At 39.5% G+C, this 20,563-nt stretch overlaps 1 protein-coding gene across 3 annotated transcripts in view; it reads left to right on the top strand.

Annotated features, from left to right (window-relative positions):
• The window catches only part of NCALD (neurocalcin delta), a 279,891-nt gene that overhangs the window by 196,369 nt on the left and 62,959 nt on the right, over nt 1-20,563 (top strand). Inside the window, exon 1 of one of the 3 annotated variants that reach the window (XM_045454027.1) lies at nt 2,017-2,170. The exons of the other annotated variants lie outside the window; for them this stretch is intronic. The gene's annotated coding sequence lies outside the window, so the exon portion shown is untranslated. Of the gene's footprint in view, nt 1-2,016; nt 2,171-20,563 lie in introns of those variants that run through there. 3 annotated transcript variants of the gene reach the window in all.

A 20,563-nucleotide genomic window follows, 5' to 3' on the forward strand; every position in this document is an offset into this window, starting at 1 on the left:
GCCCAAGTCAGTATAAAGTGTCCTTACTCTAAAAAATGATGGAAAATTCAAAATGAAAAGATGTCAGTGTTTGCTGAATTTCAGGTTAAAGCCCTGGGTTTTAGGAATTTTCATTACCAAGAACTTCTTGTTTCAGAGGACATCACCTATTGGCAGAGCTTGGTACTGCAGTTTTACTCAGATGCTGAAGCTACAGAAAGAGCTGATCGATAAGTCAGCCATGGATCCAGAGTCAGGGAGATGTTACAGCAGGCAGCTCAGAGGACATGTGAAGTCTACAAAGACATACTTTCTCTCCTCCCTTCCCATTCTGCTCATTACTAGGATGTGCATTTCTGAACAGAAACCCAGAACCATAACTGTAACAAACTGCAAAATTGTGAATTGTGGCTGAAATCTGCCCCTGCTGAGACATCTCGACCTATTTCAGATGGACATTGGGCTCAAAAAGCTCATTGTTCTTGTGCGAACAGGTAAATTCTCATCTGTCATAACTCTGAAATCGTTGTAGCACTGCAGCTTGATTTTACTTTTGCATTGCTATAGCTAATAGCATCAGGAAAATAACTTTTCAAATACAAATATGTCTTTTCTCCCACCTGGGGCTGGGACAGAAGTAAAAGAAGAAGAAGAAGGAATAGAAGGATTTTACAGCCACAGTTTGGACATTAGTCTTATTGTTCAACAAGAAGCAATTTCTGACTCTGAAGAAATTTCATTCTTTTAGAGTGACACAAATGTAATCTGCTCAGCTGGTTTAGCTTCCGTTTATATTTTGTAGCACCTCAGAGCTACCCGCCCCCTGCCCTGGCCTTTTTTTTTTTTAAGAACCAGAGTAGAAATCCTGATAACACTAGCATGGAAAGGTCCTTCGGGTTTTGCGAGCAATCTCTTTTCCCCTACCTTTTAACTCTTTTCCCTTTGAATGAGTATACATTTTCTGCGTGTATTTTTCAGGGTCCTTCCTGTGGGCCTCATTCCATTTTGTTTAATTGGTTTCCTGTTAATTGAGAAGGAGAATGAACTAGGAAATAAGCACGTGTGCTGAATTAGAAGTACGCGGGGTTGTCCTAAAGGAAATAAAGCTGAAGTTAGAAAACGTGCAGGACTGTTCTTTATTCTGCGACTGTAGGCTTTCACTACACTTGGCGTTCATGAGGCATTCACCCACTTACTCCACACTGAGCCCCAGAGGGGCTCAGATGATAGCCTTTAGGAGGAGAGCATTTAGGAGGAGAGGATCTGGCACCTGTATGGTGGCCTCAAAGCAAATGTCTAAAAGTATTTTCGATGTACTCACAAGGCCGTTTTAAAGTGGTGCTGTTTTGAAACTTTGGTCATCATTGTTGCATAGACATTTTACATTGCTGGACTATGGAATTCATCAGCTGTTTTCCCCCATCCCACTTGCTGTCGGGGTCCTTGGATTCTCTCATCTGACTCTGGGCCGCTACCCCATGTTTCTTGTTCTTCTTTCCATCATTAACATGGTCTCAGTACATCGATGTGGATTCTTAGGGAGTTTTTAAGATCTGATTTCTTCCAATTCCCCTTGAGTTTCTGTTTTTATCCGTTTGCTTACAAATAGATTTAATTAGCTCAGAAAACTAACCCCCCCCCTCCAGAATTTTTCAGTTTCTTTCCTTCTGTTCTATAGAGATGCACGCTTTGTGCTGGTGATAACGAGACCAGTGGGAACTTCAGAGTGGCATGCATTTTCCTGCGAGGAAGTGTCAGAAAACAGACATAAAAGTCTTAAAGAGGAAAGTTGTAGGCAAGCTTGAGTCACAACTTCAGGGGCCGAGGTTGTCCGGGAGCTGTCCGTGATGACTGTGGTGTGCGTGCGTGTGTGTGTGTGTGTGTGTGTGTACACACGTTGTACACACACACATGCACCCCACAGTGACAGATGACCTATTGAAATAATTTCAGAGCTGTTCTGTGGTTGCTACGGCAACCAATGCTCTCTTGGCTTTCATCTGGCCATGTGACAGGGACTTTGACGTCAGCTGGAGGCAGAGTCTGTGGCTGAGTCCACACAGTCAAAGGCCTGTGAGAATCTGGTGGATGCTGGCTGCTGCCGCCACCGCTGCTGCTCTCCACGCCGCACCGCTGCTTTCCAGGGGCTGCAGAGCATGGACTGTTAAATCTTGCACTTCTTTTGTGTGAGGTAATTCGTCTGCTTTATATACAGTACTTGGATGGTTTATAGCTTATTGTGGTTTTCCCATCTCTTTTACCTCCTACAAGTTTGTCTTCATGAGCAATTATTGTTGTACCAGGGGGAAAAAAAATGTGAAGCGGCTTCTAGTTGCTAATTTTGTGTGGAGTCTCCGGAATTTGGTTAAATTTGGATTAACGTTCTCCGAAGTGAGTTAAAATATAATAGCCTTTCTTGCTCAACACTTGCTAGCATGACATTATTCAGAGATACGGATTTTGCAGCTGAGCCAAATATTCCCGTTGAATTCCAGGAATCCTCCCTTCAGCATTGTTTTGGGTTTAAAGACTCCAGCATAGCCTTGCAATATGTTGCTGGCTGCTTTTTTTTTTTTTTTTTAAACAATTGTTCCTCATTCTAAATCAGCCTGGAATAGTTTGGAATTTGGTTTCTATCTTGTTTGCAGCATGCATAATTAGCAACAATAGGCACAGCGGGGAAAGAACATTATACTTTGAAACAAAAGTTGGGACTTTTCTTGTAAATAGGGTATTCTGAAAATACCAGAGAAACTGTCAACAGCTTCCTGTTTAGAGAAAAATAATCTGGACTATGCCAAGGAAGGTGGGGTGGAACCTCTTACGCCTGTGTGCATGCAGTTGCTTCTTGGTTGTTAGAGCAAAGTGTACATTTTCAGTATCTTCCTCTGAAAATTCAGCTGTGTGGAGAGTGGCATTGGATGCTCTTCACTCAGGAAGGAGTCATGTAAGCTGTTCTTACATTTAAGAATTGAAATATTACCCATAGAAGAAAATAATAGCCCTAAAACTAAATTATCATTGGTAGGGGTCACTTTAATGCAAATACAGATATAAACAGTCACTAAAATTTTGCTCCAGGTCTTGAATGAATAATTTGATAACTGTGATTAATAAGGCCTCTTATCTCCTTATTCCTGTCACAGTATACAATGCAAATTGTTTTATGTGCATTGTTGTAGTTCATTTTCTTCCCAAGTTTAGTAATTTTGGGTTTTCTATCATTGCACACAGGTTGGATGGTTTTGCAGCTGATAATTCAAAAAAAAAAAAAAAAAAAAAAACCTCAGACATCGATTTAATCGAAGTCTACATTTATGATCAGGTTTCTAAATCTTACAAATTCAACAGGAGAATAGGCAGATTTTAGAGCAGCACATGTAATATACCTACTATTTTGATGGATAGATAATAATGGTTTAACTATGTACATGAATAATATATACCTTACGTGAATTATATCTCAATGCCATGCAAGAATATATTGTTCTTAATTAGTTTCAGAATTCTGTTTGCATTTATTTTACTCTTGGAGATGGAGATGAGGATTTTGAACCGTATTTCGCTTCTGTCAGTGATAAGTGAATAATTGTGTGTGCATCAATAATTTTTCAATAGCTTTCAATGACTGAAAATTCATTTAACTGACTGGCAGTCGATAAGTTTCTCTTTGGCCAGACTCCCCATGGAGGATTTTCCAAAAAGTCCACTATGCTTAAATCAAGACACATCTATTGAGGCATCATGTCACCATATGATTTATCTCATGATTATAATAACTCGGAGGCCACATTCTTAACACCCCTAGAAATATGTTAATTGATTTGCAACATTTCAAATGAGCATGAATAGGACCGGTAGCGCTGTGACTTAATAGCACTATCTTTGATGGAGTACTTTGATGGTTCCTTCTTTTATGAAAAATAAGGAATTACCATTACAGTTTAGATAGCAAAGATAGAGCAAAGATTTTTCTAGTGCTCCCTCTGTGATGCTTTAAGTTAAAGTTATAAAATGATTGTGTTCAATGCCCTTATAAAATGCCCTGGATTTCAGCAGTGTGAAATATATGAGAACAAGTCAGTGTCGATGGCAATATGTCAGTGATCACATTTATCACCAGAAGAGAGCATCCTATATGCCACGATTGCAGAGATGTTCTAAAATCTACAGGTTTTTTGTTCTTACGGCAAAATTTTTAAAAAATGACTTTCCTCACAATTGCCTGTTTACAGCAATGAGACTGTGCTGATTTCAAGGTCAACTTTGTTTCAGCTTCACAAGATAGCAGCAAGGAATGGTTTACTCTGAAGCCCGCTGTTGAATTATTAGATACTTGGTATCGTTTCGGGGTTTTTTTAAACCTTTTTGGTGTCATAGGCTTCTTTGGCAACCTAGTAGAGCCTCTAGACTTCTCAGAACGATGCTTTTAAATGCGTAAGATAAAGTGTGCAGTACCACAAAGGAAACCACCCTTATTGAAATACATTAACCAGATTTTTTAAAATTATGATATGTGCTTTATTAATAATCTATTATTAAATAATACAAACTAGCAGCAGGTATAAACACCATAATTTTGAAGTTGCGATGAGTGTGAAAGGTATTTCAGAAAAATCCATACTGACTGTAACGTGATGTGAGAATATCCGTGAGTTCTCTTGGCAACAAAATCACAGGTAGTGTGGTTTGTAGCCTATGTTTTAATGAAAAGAAATACTAAATTTCAGCTTGAGACCGGTAAAACTAGAAGTGGAATATTTTTCCCATCCAAGTTCCTGGATCCCTTTGAATTCTATTCACCCCAGAGTTAAATGGCGTGTAAGCTAGTGATGCCAAAATGTCACAGAACTGCATCGGACAAAACCCACACCACCATTTCCACATTCAGTTCCACATCTGATTCTATTCTCTGAATGTGTGAATTTCACAGTGTTCTCTAATTTCTGTGTGAAAAGGGATGATATATCCGGACAGCTACCAAGCTATAACTTTCTTTTATTTTTCCTCCGTGAAATCTGTAAACATTCTTAGGTTACACGGACTGAGGAACTCTTACCTCATCAGATAGGGGTTAAGGGGAAGGACTCACTCAGTATTAATGCAAGTTATGCAAGTTAAAACCATGGACCATGGAAGTAAGACCTTAGTTATTTACAAAGCAACCTTTATCCACTCAAAGAAAATAAGCTGTACTTAGGTGAACAATGTGGGATATTATATGAGATCATTAAAGAACTTATGTAACTTTTGGGGCGCCTGGGTGGCTCCATCAGTTAAGTGCCTGACTTCGACTCAGGTCATGATCTCGCGGTTCACAAGTTTGAGCCCCGCTTCGGGATCTGTTCTGACAGCTGAGAGCCTGGAGCCTGCCGCTTCAGATTCTGTGTTTCCGTCTCTCTCTGCCCCTCCCCCACTCACGCTCTGTCTCTCTCTCTCTCTCAAAAATAAATAGACATTAAAAAAAAAGAACTTATGTAACTTTTTAGTTTAATGTAAAGCACATAATTGCGTGAATTGGTAAGTTGCAACGTTAGTTCGTTACACAGCGTAGAGCCTGCTGGCTTATCTACCAGAGGTCCCCAGGATGGACCATATTCAAAATGAAATGTGGAGTAAAGACACTTCCCAAGTAATTTAAACTCAGAATCTTATTTGACTTATTGGATATTTAAGAACAATCCAGAAGGTGTTAATGTTATTGTTTCGTGAGACTATGTAGACAACTGTCTCATTCTCATGTCACTCTGAATTTGTGGAAGATATTGCCCAAGTTTCTAGATAGCTTTGCAGTAGGTTGGCTGATGTCAGGTATCATTACCTTTCCAAGTCTGCCTTTCAATTGTCCAAAGCCACTCTTTCTATTACATCAGCACCCCCCACGTCAGCGTAAGAGAGTTGGAGCTATGACATTTTGTGCAAGCTGTTGTCTAAACTCAATCCAAATCCCTAACATTTGAAATGGAAGCTTAGCAATTTTTCTTCGTGTGTTCTCGGGGGAATTATGAAAGAGGATTTTTTCTCAAATGTTTTTAATTCATTGGACAAGAAAAGAACACCTGCTTTGGGGACTTTGAGTCTCTGAGGCAACTTTGATAGAGAAACTTGGAAAAGGTCTAAAATCTCTGACTCCCGGCTGTACTGTTTGCTTCTTTGATGGCAGGTGTTTGAAATTTTAAGTTCAGGAAGGAATGTGCCTTTACTTTTCATGAAATCATCTATTATTTAAATGGTGCCGCATGGTGGGAATCCAACTAGAAATAGCAGTCCAAAATATAGTATTTTTTATTGTCTCCAGAAGTGATACCATAAAAGTTAGTGCTCATTAAGACTTTGATATAAAAATTATATGATAAATATTTAAATTCACTGGAGCCATGTTCTCCAAACTAAAGGCAGTCTGTTCTTTTTATCTCTGCAGTGAACTTTAGTTTTTTTGGACATATTTCTATAAATGCCTTTAATTAAGAGACACAGAATCTCTTTAAAATTTAGTTTGCACCAATGTGCAGCAGTATACTCAGCTAACATTAAAGTTCTATATTTGATTTGCAGGAAAGAAATCTCTAATCTGAACGATATTCAGCTGCTGCTTGTCCTAATGCAAGGATTGTTCACATTTTCTGAATTCTGTCCCAATGACTGCCAGAAACCCAAAGCTGCACGTTTTTATGCAAGGATGAATTTTAAAGTATGATTCTAGATTTTCTTTACTTTTATGAATTTAAACCCTGTCCATTTAGAGGTACATGTTGAGAAATGTTATATTCTTTGGTTGTCTGCTCAGCTGACTCCCACAGATTCATACAACTAAAACCACAACCAATTTCGTGACAACCATATTTACAACATCCTTGGAGATTAAAAAAAAAAATAGCATCCCACAAAAGTTAGCCCATCCTACGCGTTCCCAGGCATCAAGTGCTACAGGAGGCAAACGTTTATTAACTGGCTACTGCATCCACAGTATTATAGGAAGCATTGGGCTCCTCCCCAACACCGTCTTTGAATGATATATGCCACTGGCATAAAGAGCCCAGGTTACTTTATGGACTTCTGATTTTTGTTTGAGCTTTTATTCAAACATTCAGTCTTCTGTACATTCAAACAAGTTTTGAGCACCTACTGTGTGCCAGGCATTAGACTAGACACCAGGGGTGCTATGGTGAACAAGACAAGCAAGGTCTCTACCATCATGGAACTTAGAGTCTACTTATACAGGGAACCTATGTATATCAACACCCAAGTTTCTTCCTAATGCTGGCCAGTATAGCCAAAATGAGAATTATCATTAAAAACAAACAGGGGCGCCTGGGTGACTCAGTCAGTTAAGTGCCTGACTTCGCTCAGATCATGATCTGGAGCGGTTTGTGGGTTCGAGCCCTGCCTCCGGCTCTGTGCTGACAGCTCAGAGCCTGGAGCCTATTTAGATTTTGTGTCTCCCTCTCTCTCTGCCCCTGCCCTGCTGGTGCTTCTGTCTCTCTCAAAAAAATAAACATTAAAAATTTTTTTTAAATAAACAAGCAAACATCAAAACTAAAGAGACAAGCAAACAACTGGGAGCCATAAGATTTTACACCTGAGTTAAACTTAGAAGGAGCATTCTTCAGCTGGTGAACAGCCAACCTAATTTGTGAGCAGTCTGTTCGTATCAGTGCCAAGGATTCCAAATCAGTACGCCCAGCCCTATTCTTGGTGGGCCAAAGGCTGTCTGTCTTCTAATTCAGAAGCAAAATGAGACTGGTAGGAAGTGACCTAAAGAATGATTTTCTTTTAGGCAAATATGCTGTCTTCTGCAAATAAAGGAGCCATTTTATTTTAAGGAATCCTTAAGTTACTGGTGCCCAAGTATAGTAGACCCTTGAACAACTTGGAGGTTGGGAGGGCCACCATGCAGTTGAAAATCTACGTAGAACTTTGGACTCCCCGAAAACTTAACTACTAATAGGCTACCGTCGTCCAGAAGCCTTACTAATAACATCAACAGTCAATAACACATATTTTGTGTTCTATGTATTATATACTGTATTCTTACAATAAAGAAACCTAGAGAAAAAATGCTATTAAGAAAATCATAAGGAAGAGAAAATAGAGTATTGTATTTATCAGAAAAAAATCCACATATAACTGGACCCATGCACCATTCAAACCCCTGTCGTTCAAGGGTCAGCTGTATGTCTGTCTTTTCCCTGTACTAATCCAGTCAACGTAGGCTTACTGCTGTAATAAATAACCCTAAATCCCAGTGGCATAATACCATTCATGTTTTCCTCAGCTGCAAATCAGATTTAGGAGAAAGGTTCTGCTCCATGCCGATATCCAGGAATTCAGACTTCTCCTATCTAGTTAAACTAATCTGGGGGAAATCCTGGCATCTGCTACTTGCAGGTGTTACTTTGGGCAAATTACCCAAAGTAGCACCCAAAAGTGTGTGACCCAAAGTCACAGTTTTCTTACCTGGATAATATTAGTGCCTATCTTATTGGTTTTGAAGTCAACTTATGTTGTGGCATAGTAAGGGACAGATATTAGGTACTCAATAATGTGAGCTGTCTCTTTAATTTTCTACCTCTGGTAGTGCTGCTCCCACCACCATTTCCCCAGAAACCATGAAGTACCACTGCTGAAGTTGGGGCAGGTGTCTCCCTTAGGTGACAATAATAGCTAACATTTAGGGAGCTAGATAGGCTTTTAAACTCTTTGCAAAATAACTGTTTTTTCTTCACAGCATCCCAATTTTATAAATGAGGAAACGGAGGCATGGAGAGCTTAAGCAAACTGCCTAGCATCACACAAGAGTATATAACAGAGTTCTAGGTATCTGGTCCTAGAGCCGTGGCTCTGAATTCTCTATGGTACATTATTGCCTTTCAAGGTGGAATATATTTTATTTTCCCTGTAATATGTTGTAGTAGATTGTACTCTCCAAAATTGGCCATTTAATTATGGCCCACATCACCTTCTAGAATCTTGCCACTCACCATAAAAAGCTGGAATCTCTTGCCCTCCCCTTGAATGTACGTAGGCTTGTGATTGGTTCAGTTGGTTCAGGGAAACAGCGCTAGGTGACTTCCAAGGTTGGATCATAAAAAACTACAATTACTTTGTCTCTGGGCTATTCTTTGTTTCTCTCACATGTGACATTTGCTCTTGGAAATCAACCACTATGTTGTGAGGAAGCCTAGACCATATGGAGAGGCCATGTATAGGTGTTTCAGCCAACACCTCCAGCTTAGACCTCAATCAAGAGCCAGACATAGAGTGGGCAAGCCTTCAGAGGATGCCAGGCCTTAGCCCTTAGGTCTCCCATCCCTCCTCCTGCCAAGTGGACCAGAGATGTGCTATTCCTGCAGAATGCCCTAAATTACACATTCATGAACAAAGGAAAAATTACTGTTTTAAGTACATAAATTTTGGCATTATTTCTTAAGCAGTCAGAGTACTTGGAGCATATAGCGTAATTAGCTTTGACTGAAATACCTGTAAAACGGATTAAACTTTAGTACATATGGATTAAATAGGTTTTTGTGATTTAAGGTAAGTACCTTACCTAATTAAAATAATTTCTGGAGGAAAGTATATTTCAGTTGCCAAATTACACCTGGGCATTTGGTACACATCTTGTTTGTAAATTTAAAACAGTGCTCTATACAGTAATGCTATTGCTCATTCTAGAAGATTTGGGCTACACTGAGACTTGACTGTATGTCTTAGTAAAATCTCCCTCATTGCTTCTGCTGGCTGGGATCCTCTGTGCAGGAGAGTCCGTGTGGACCGCAGCCTGTGCTATTTTCCCTTGGTCACAGTTTAGTCCTCTTATCAGCTCTTGTCTCCCTTTCTCACACCTACTCTGTCTACTCTGCTGCCTAGTTTTCTATTGTTAGATCGGGCTGTCTTCTCGATACTCTCTTTTGGCTCATTTCCAATGCTTCTAAGCCTATTTTTCTGCTCTAATGGTTTGCATTAAAGCTAGGGAATTCCTCTTGGCCAGGTAACATTTAGCTCATTCAGCAAAGTTGTCTTACAAAGCTGCCAAAATGGCAACTGTCCCACTGGCTTGTGGCTCCATGTGTTGGTCAGACCTAGCACTTGGAATACTCAGAAATGTAGCCCTTATGTCCTCACTCAAAGAGGCATCTCTGTCTCTTCTGCTGCAGAGAAGTCAATACCCCTGATTCTCTTCTTATTTAGTTAAATGTCACCCTATCCACATGGACTTCCCACCTTCCCTCTAGAAGGTTAATTGGTTTTTTCACTCATGCTTGTGTTTATTCAACATTTATTAACTCCATGTAGGGGGCCCTGTTGTTGAAGGCTTATGAAAAGATTTTTTTGTGTCTAAGGACTGGTATGGTTCCTCAAGTTGTCTCTCACTTGCTTATCATTGACACCAGGCACATGTGGTCCAGTGACCCAGACGTTTCAAAAATCAGCATGTGTCCCACTTCGTTCCAGATGTTCCAACGAAGTAGGATACTACACTCATAATACAGGACCAGGACCAACCAACCTTAATAACTGTACAGGTTATAGTCTAAATGGGAAGGCTGGACAGCATATGCATCTGAGACTGAAGAGCTATGTCTCAGTTACAACCTCTCATAATGCCTAGTGTAGTGCTCAACACATTGTATCTACTCATTAAATCTCTTGGTAAGTGATTAATGAATAGGTTAACTCTAGAAGGATATGTGTCATTGAGATGACTTCAGAGAGGAAGTAAGCCTTGAACTGGTCTTGAAGGAGGGAGAATATTTGGCATGACCGACAGAAGTGAGAGGACTGTCCATGAGTAACAAACATCATGGGTACCTTCTGGTAACAGAAACTGACCCTCACCCATCTGGGTTTGAGAAAAAAGTTGGGAAAAGGAAAAAACATACAGTACATAAGGTGGGTCTGTGAGAATCTAGAATTTATCAATTAAAGATAAGCTAGATTTGATCAGATAGACAGCAGGAAACTTGTGAAAGTTGGGGAGCAGGTAAGTGATGTATGTGTCAAATGGTGTTGTAATATTTTAATAACCCTGTTTACTTTTGCTCTACCCAAGTTATTTTATTTAAAAAAATTTTTTTTAACATTTATTTATTTTTGAGACAGAGAGAGACAGAGCATGAACGGGGGAGGGTCAGAGAGAGAGGGAGACACAGAATCTGAAACAGGCTCCAGGCTCTGAGCAGTCAGCACAGAGCCCAACGCGGGGCTCGAACTCATGGACAGTGAGATCGTGACCTGAGCTGAAGTCGGACGCTTAACCGACTGAGCCACCCAGGCGCCCCTACCCAAGTTATTTTAAAGTCCCAAATATGTGTTGTTTCCTGTTTCTCTATTTTTCTCATAGAAAAGTTCTAACTTTTTAAGTTAAAAAAATGGGAATTATCTTTTGCTATCAGTGATGTGTGAGTGGCCCTTTTAACTTTAGCTGGGTGATATCTGTAGGGAGAGCTATGCAACTTCATAGTCTTAAAACTATAATCTGTTTTTAGCAAAGTCATATTCACGTAAACCCCAAACCAATTGAAAAAGTGAAGCCTTTATAACATTTTCCATAGAATTATACTGTGGTGATCATTGATATTTATAATAAAACCCCTGCGACATTGCTCCATTATCCTGGTAAGTCTTCTGGTTGAGTCATCACTGAAAGACTAAATTATATTCAGTGAAATTTTAGTTGCAAGTATATTTCATTATATCTGAGTCTTTGAAAACTGGCCATCAATATATGTGTTTGGCAACTATCAGAATGTTCTTAATCAGAATGTCCCATTCTCAGGAAAAATATTGTAAATTATACATGCAGATGTGATTATGATACATATTTTTTGTGTATATATATTATATATAAATAAGTAAGTACTGTCCCTAATGTCCAGTGCCTCCCAGGAATTGACTCTGTGATATAATTGTTAAGACTCCAAAGGCATAAGGATTTTAAAGCAGTGGAAGACAGAGAGTGGGTTATCTCCACCTCTGAAAGAGGGTAAAGGCTGGCTTTATGCTTACAGAACGTGACTCACCACTGCTGCTGGCAATTGTGCACATTTGGAAATCGATGCTGTTTACTGGGCCCATTGTGTGCATTGACATTTCTTGCTACCCACTGACTCTTCATCAGTGAATGGCCACCGAACGCTTGGTGATCCCTGAGCTCTCTCTTACAAGGCCGGTTGCTGAGGGCAGTTAACTCAAACCATTCACTCTCTGGGGGATTTCTTTACAGAGACACTGAGCAGAAATTTAACTGCAAGTTATAGTTTTCATGAAATTATTTTCTGGCATCTCCAGAAGATGTTTTCACAAAAATAGAAGCTATTTAAGAAAGATGCAACCTCTGGTCTAAATTCCATTTTGTAAAAGTAACTATCATTAAAATCTGATATGCTCACCTCCAAAACTGTTGGGCAACTTCCAACCAATCTGTTGCTCTTTGAAAAAGGACTGACTTCCTCCTCCGGCCCTCAAAACAGCCTAGGGGTTAATACCAAGATTGACCAAGATCTTTGTCAGCATCCTTGACAGGAGGATTACTTTGTTAAAATCACGAAGTGTCTTATAAAAGGCACAAAACTTAGTCTTGCTACAGGTTGACAAAAAGATAACTAATATTGAGATACTGTTAAAAAAAAAAAGGAAAGGTCTCACTGAATCACATTAAATCATGTCTGGATTTAAGAAGAGGGGCTTTTTTATCGTGGTAAAATACATAATATAAAATTAACCTAAAAAATTTTAACAATTTTAAGTGTATAATTCAGTGGCATTAAGCATATTCGTGGCAACCATCACTGCCATACTTCTCTAGAATTTTCTCATCTTCCCAAATTGAAATTCATTCCCATTAAACACTAACTCCCTGTTTTCCCCTCGTCCCAGGCCCTGGTAATCACCATTTTACTTTCTTTAAATAGGGACATTGTAGGGAAGTTTAAAATAAACCTATAATTTCTCTTTCTCTTGTATACACTCTTCAATTAGTAAAATCCCTGTTAAAAGTCCCCAGATAACTGGAAGTTTCTTGGACTGACAAGTGGGCAAAGGTTTTTTTTTTTTTTTTTTTTTTTTTGAATGTTTATTTATTTTTGAGAGAGACAGAGTGTGAGTGGGGGAGGGGCAGAGAGAAAGGGAGACAGAACTTGAAGCAGGCTCCAGGCGCTCAGCTGTCAGCACAGCTGACACGGGGCTCGAAATCAAGAACCCTAAGATCATGACCCAAGCCAAAGTCGGATGCTCAACCAACTGAGCCACCCAGGCGTCCCTTACAAGTGGGCAAAGTTTATGCAGAGTTCCAAGACAGAGATTTCAGACACACAATGGAGATGATGGATTGAAACATGTTTTCCAAACCACCTACTTAAATACTCATCAGTATAATTTTTACGTAATATATATATATAATACATATTTATAATTATGTAAAAATATAAATTATATATATATATACATATATATATATGTATATATATATATATATATATATATAATGCTCATATAATTGCTTGTCAAAAAGTAAGGCATTGAACCTGAGAGTTTCTGGTCCCAGTGATATACTCAAATAGTCTTATATTAGCCTTCTATTAATGCTCCCTTTAAATAATGTAAGTATGTAACAGTACATGTTTATGATAGAACATTTGAATAATACAGAAGAATATAAAGAAGAAGATAAACTGCACTTTAAAATTCCACTGCCTAAAACAACCACAATTAATATTTTCAAATTCAAAAGCATTATAATTCATTTTACTTTAACAGAAGAAAAAGAGCTCTGAAATGAGAATTTGAACTTAAGGTAATAATTTCTTTAAAGCAGGAATTATCGGATTCTAATGAAATTGAATTGCCAATTAAAAATTTTAAATCAACCAAATACAGTGAGTTTGGGGAATCGGCATATCTTAAAAACTAATTGTTTCTAATTGTGTAGGTTTATGTTTTAAGTTAGTGGATCTTAGTTAACTGTCTCATGAAGATCAGGAAAGACCACAGATAATCAAACAAAAATACCTTTGGGGAAATAAAAGGTTTATAACCAGAACTTGAAACTTAATTCTACCTTTAGGAATATTCTCCTGGGGCGGGGGGAACTAGATAAAAAGCATAATCTGTAAGAAACACAGTCCATGAAGTTACAAATCCTTTCCAAAAGGAAAAATAAATCATACAAAAAGGAAGCAGTTATTTTACCACTGAACTAGAACTCAGAGATTTTAGAGGAACTTACTGTATTTATTGATCCTCTCCCTGGACCACAGAGACTTAACTTTATGTGCTTCAGACACCAGTGTCTGTGTCTGTTTTTTATATTTCATTGTTTGAATAAAAATTATACTTTAGTTTGCTTCATATTTAGATCATGATTGCTTTTTATGTATATTTATCTTTCTGGCATTTCTAATTATCTTTCTTTTCTCTGGTTGACCTGGAGAGACTTAAATCTTAAGTACCTATGTGTCCTGTCATAGTTGACTTTTTGAGTCTTAAGTATCCAGTTGGTTATGGGGCACTTGGGTGGCTCAGTGGGTTAAGCAGTAGACTCTTGATTTCAGCTCAGGTCATGATCTCAAGGTTTGTGAGATCAAGCCCCACGTTGGGCTTTGCACTGACAGTATGGAACCTGCTTGGCATTCTCTCTCTCCTTCTCTCTCTCTCTGCCACTCCCCTATTCGTGCATAGACTCTCTTTCACCTCTCTCTCTCTCTCTCTCTCTCTCTCTCTGTTTCTCTCAACTAGTGAATAAACATTTTTAAAAAATACCCAGTTTATCCTACAAACTTTTGTTTGTTGAAGATGTTCTTCACTATCCTGTTTTCTAATTCAGACCAAATAGGCTGTTCCACTAGGATATCTTTCCATCAGAACTGAATTATTTCCATTGTTTCTGGGTATTCCTATGTCTTGGATTCATTTTCAATTTTTCTAGAGTATATTTTTGAGTTGTTTCATCAAAATGGCTAACTCCTTATAGATTGCATTTTGCCCTTATAATTGAAAAATAGATTCAAAACAACTTTCCATCACAATATTTTGGGTTTTGTTCCATTGTCTTCCAGCAAACCTAAAAGAAGATGCAAAGTCTGCTGCCATTCTCTTTACGGGTAACTTTTTTTACTCCCTCCCTGAGCTTTCAGGATTTTCTCTTTGTATCTGGAGATCATAAATTTCACCAGGAAGTGTCCAGGTATGTCTTTTTTTCCATTATTCCACTTTAGGCTGTCTTAATCTGAACATTCAAGGTTTAGTCAGTTCAGGAAAATATCCTGTTATTTCTTTGAAATACTCACTTTCTCTGTCATCTGTGTTTTCTCTTCCAACAGCTTTTATTGTTGGAGGGGTATTATGTCTTTTAGCCCCAGGCAATACTAGATCTTTCGGATCTTGGATCTCTCTCCTCTACGTTCTTAAATTGTCTCTCATATTTTCTCTCTCTTTTTTCTTTTATGTACATTCCTAGACTTTCCTTAAATTTGTCTTCCAGATCTCATATTTATTTTTGCATCATATCATTCAGAAAGGCTGAATTCAGCCTTTCTACTCAGGTCTTTTTAAAATCTTTAATTTTTACAAAAAATTTTGTTTGTTTTTTTTAATGGCTCCTTTTTCAAAGCAGCATCCTCTTGTTTATGGATACAGTATTCTCCCAAATTTCCCTGAAAACAGTAATAACACTTTTTTTTTTTAAGTTCTCTTCTATGTCCTGATTGAACTCTGTTTCCTTTGGCATCACTTGTTCTGTTGTTCTTCTGGATCCTTCTCTTTCATGTTCTTGGTTTTTCTTAAATAACTCTTGGCTTTTGACTGGCCCAATCATATTTATAAATGAAATACTGGGTTGACTAGTAGAGGTGGCTGATGGGACTTCCTTAGCAGTTATACAGGAATGTTTTTGTACCATGCTTCTCATGCAGGGCAAGGCAGGCAGGCAGGCTTATGGCAGGCACATTTGAGAATAAGAAGCAGGTAGGCAGGCTTATGACTGCCCCAAATGCCCACACCAGGAAGACTATATTTTGAGGGATGAACTGCACAGGTGTATTGCCCTTTTGTGCAGAGTTTGGAGTGAGGTGCAAAAAGATGGAGAAAAAAGCTTCAGCAGAGTCCTTCTATTAATTACCCTGTATACTCCTTTCCCCTTTGATTCCAGACCTGATTTCTCTGGAGTCCTATTGGGAAGAACAGCTCTCACCTCTCTATCAGCTCTCTCTGAAACCTAATCTATGTGGTGGTTTTTTTTTTTTTTTTTTTTTTTGTTTTTCAATGTTTTTTATTTATTTTTGGGACAGAGAGAGACAGAGCATGAATGGGGGAGGGGCAGAGAGAGCGGGAGACACAGAATCGGAAACAGGCTCCAGGCTCCGAGCCATCAGCCCAGAGCCCGACGCGGGGCTCGAACTCACGGACCGCGAGATCGTGACCTGGCTGAAGTCGGACGCTTAACCGACTGCGCCACCCAGGCGCCCCTCTATGTGGTGGTTTTATTGGCTCAATCCAACCATGTCTGTTTGCTGTTTTCCGGAATTTTGAAAAAAAAAAAAATTCTGTCTACAGATGGTAACCTTTTTTGATTTCCATCTTTGTTATAGATCATTCTTTTTCACACATATTTTCTGCCATTTCATCGGAAATTTTGGAGGTAGAATACATAAACCTGTATGCTTACTCTGCCATCTTAGAGTGAGGTTGTATTAACATTCAGCATGGTTATTCCAGTGTGTTAGTGCATGAGACCAAGGCACAAGGCTTACTCTCCACGAGGCCATTTCTCTTTCTTTCATGACCCCAGACAGCACTCCCAACCCTGGTTGGACATGTGATCAAAATGGATCCTTTATCCAGAGAACAAAGTGAAAGAAGATGGATCACATGAGCTGATTCCATCATTGGACTCATAATATCTGCCTCCAACAGATCATCCTTCAGGACTCCACTCAAGCCCTGCCTTTTCTAGGAAGCCTTTCTGACTTCCCCAGTATTCTTGCATAATACAAACCCGTATTATAACACTAACCACACAATTCTACAATTTCCTATTTGCCTCTTCCATTAAACCTTAAGCTCCTTGAGGGTAAATGAGATGCTTTGTTTCATGTCTGTATCCTCAATGTACCCCACAGGGGCTGGCATGCATTAAGTGCCCAATACAGGTCAAATAACCAGGTAACTATATGAATGAACAAAGGAATGAGCAAGCTTGATACTGAGTTTGGAAACAAGTGTGTTGTCTGTCTTTGCTGAAAACAAGACCACTGACCTGATTGTCAGGAGAAGCTTTAGGAAGGCTGTTTCAGGCAGAAGGAGCATTATGGAGAAAGCTCAAGGCAAACTGGGATATGGCTTTTTGGGGGAACTGGTGGAGGTTGTTCCCAAAGTGGCTGTAGATAAGTGGTTCATCCAGATACGATCTCTAATCTCTGCTGTGTCCTTTGTGCTGAGTGGCAATCTTATTATGAGGTTCTTCAGTTTTTACCAGTTCAGTGAATGAAGGTCTAATTAGAACTATTGTATAAATGCTGGCTCCTCAGTTCCTTAGGTGTTGATAAAGGATCCTTCCTGATTCTTTATAATCATGACCTAAAACCTGCACCAGTCTTCTTTGCAAGTTTACATTAAAGGATCTGCTTACACTCTTTTTAAGTATCATGAACTGTATTGTGCCCTCACTTCACAGGAACAGTGTGAAACCACAGACAGCTGACAATGGGGCTTCCAAGCCCTACTGGGCTCCTGTAGCCTTCTGGAAACTGGTGAAACATGAGCCCCTCATTTGCAGAGCTCTGCCTTTCACGCAATTACCTGGCAGAACTTTCTTGCTCCAATGCCTCTGACTCCAGTCTGCACCTAAACGTGCTCCCCAAAAGTCTGAGACGCTTGCTTCCTGTTTCTGATAACTTAATAAAAAAAAACCTACTGGTTTTCAGAGCAAGTAGGCTTTTAATTCCTGGTTAATTAAAATGAGTCTTTTCATTTCAAGATATGTTATTCTATCCACGTAGCAGGTGTTCAATAAATATTTGTCAAATGAGTGGAAGAATGAATGAAATCCAAGAGGGATTGGGTTTGCCTTTTCTGAAATTAGACTCAAGGAGCACATTTGCTGGAATTTGTCCCAGGTAAGTGCAGGGATCTGCTTTTGATTGCAGGCCATTTACTCCTTCCATCTCAGCCATTTCGTTTCCGTGACATATTGCACGCATCATCCATCTTTCGTCTTTGGGGCTAATTTACTCCAGGATTTAGACTGTCACTGAAGACATCTCCGTAGGTTGTTCATAATACAGGATTGTCTGCGGAGTGTGCTGTTCCTATGGGCTTGCTCCTCTCTGCCGAGGCAGAGACCCTGACTCAAAGGGCACGTCCATCACACCTCCAATTTCTCAGCATCGCATTGGACTTGTTTTTAAAGGTGAAGCTATGTGGCCCCCCCAGCAGTCTTCTGTTAAATGTGGGACAGTATAAAGCAGGGCATTCCCAGTTGTATGACTCAGGAACTACCTTGGCAACCATCAGTGAAATCCTAAGCTATGCTAATAGGAAAACAAGGTCTGGGAATGCTAAAGGTATAAAGTGACTGGCATAAAGGGACACATTTTTGGCAGCCCTTGCAGTAGTCAGGGCTGGAGACATAAGGAGAGAAGCGAAGATGACACAGGAAGAGAAGTTAAAGTCCTCTCATTATGCAGAGTCCCAGCTGGATCTGAGCTGCTGGGTCAGTGGATGGGAGCACCAGCCCAACCGATCCTCAAGGGCTCTTAGCTGAGATCTTCCCGGGAGCCTGAGAGGGGTCTAAACACAGGCATCCGGCACTGGGGTCAGAACTGCAGGGGTGTGATTAAAAAATGCAGATTCCTGAGGCTGAGTTCTGGACTTTGGAATCAGAATTTAGAGGGCTGGGGCTTGGGATCTGCTTCTTTACATTTTCCAGGTGATTCTTAACTCACAGCAACTAACCCTTGATAGTCACCAGCACCTCCTAATCTTCTCACTATACAAGGATCTCTTGCTGTGGACAGACTGCCCAGCACCAGGAATTTCAGTCAAGCATGTGGCTGCTGGTCTGCACATAACATGAGGAGGCAAATTCTGTGCCCTTGGGTTGATCCTATGTTTGTATGTATGTGTGTATTTATATATGTAGGTGTGTATTTATTTTTATTCTATTTTCTTATTTGAGTATAGTTGACACAATCACACATCAGTTTCATGTGTACAACAAAGTGAGTCATTATACTGTGTTCACAAGTGTATCTACCATTTGTCACCATACATCGCTGTTACAGTATCGTCAACTATATTCCTTATGTCATGCCTTTTATTCCCGTGACTTATTCATTCTGCTGGGAAGCCTGTATCTGCCATGCCCCTTCACCCATTTTGCCCTACCCCCTGCCTCCTCTGGCAGCCATCAGTTTGTTCTCTGTATTTATAGGTCTGATTCAGCTTTCTGTTTGTTTATTCATTTGATTTTTTTATTCCACTTATGAGCGAAATCATATGGTATTTGTCTTTGTCAGTCTGACCCATTTCACTTAGCATAATGCCCTCTAGGTCCATCCATGTTGTTGCAAATGGCTGTGCCCTTGGATTTAACAAGAGATTCTGGAATACGGGCACTGCTTTAGTCCCTGAAACCGACTCTTGCCTTTAGGGATCAGTAAATTATGAAGCCGCAATCTGCACTCTCAACCCAACATGACCACCTGGCATCACTAACATTACTAAAAGCTCCTGTGGTGGATATATGCTGTTGATCACAAAGAGATATGATGCAAATAAGAAGTTATCAGCCCAGATTACTACCACAACTAGAAAACAACTCCCAAGTTCCCTATCAGTGAGGAGCAACCTAAGGATGGGACCAATTCACAAAGCTTACAACAGAACCTACATATCTCTTAAGTAGGGCTATCAAATTTAGCAAGTGAAAAATATAAGCCACCCAGTTACATTTAAATTTCAGAGAAACATTGAGATTTTTTTTGTATAAATATATCCCATCAAGTATTTAGGACATACTTATTCTCAAACATGATTTGTTATTTATCTGAAATTCAGATTTAAATGGACTTCCCATATTTTATCTGGCAGCCCTATCCCTAAGCCATTTAGGGACACTTCCCAAAAGATCAAGGCTGTCAAATGTGGATATCTGGTCACAGTAAGTTGACAAGAGTAGAAGGTAGGGAACACGCCTTATTCTCTTTGCCTTCCTTGGTGCGTAGTATTCAGGGAATAATAATATATAAGGAATCAGTGTTAAATCGTTCTTATTCCAACAAGGCTAACCTCGGTGCTGGCTTCTTAGGAGCTGTAGGAGGAGAGAGCCTGGCTAGCAGAACTGATAAACCCCAGGGAGACCTCACATCCATAGCGGTGAGTGCCTCTCCATCACCTTGACCTGAGATGGTAGTTGGCGGGGGCTGAAAATTGTATCTTGCAACCTAAATATATCTTCCTCTTCAAGCTCTTTCTAGCTTCATGGGAGTAAACCTCACTCCAAATATCATGAGTTACTGTAAAGGTTTTATAAATTAAATCCTATTTCCCCAGTGGTTAACATGATCGTTTCAGAGTTCCATCTCCA

Source organism: Leopardus geoffroyi, chromosome C3, assembly GCF_018350155.1.
Source record: "Leopardus geoffroyi isolate Oge1 chromosome C3, O.geoffroyi_Oge1_pat1.0, whole genome shotgun sequence".
NCBI classification, from domain to species: domain Eukaryota; kingdom Metazoa; phylum Chordata; class Mammalia; order Carnivora; family Felidae; genus Leopardus; species Leopardus geoffroyi.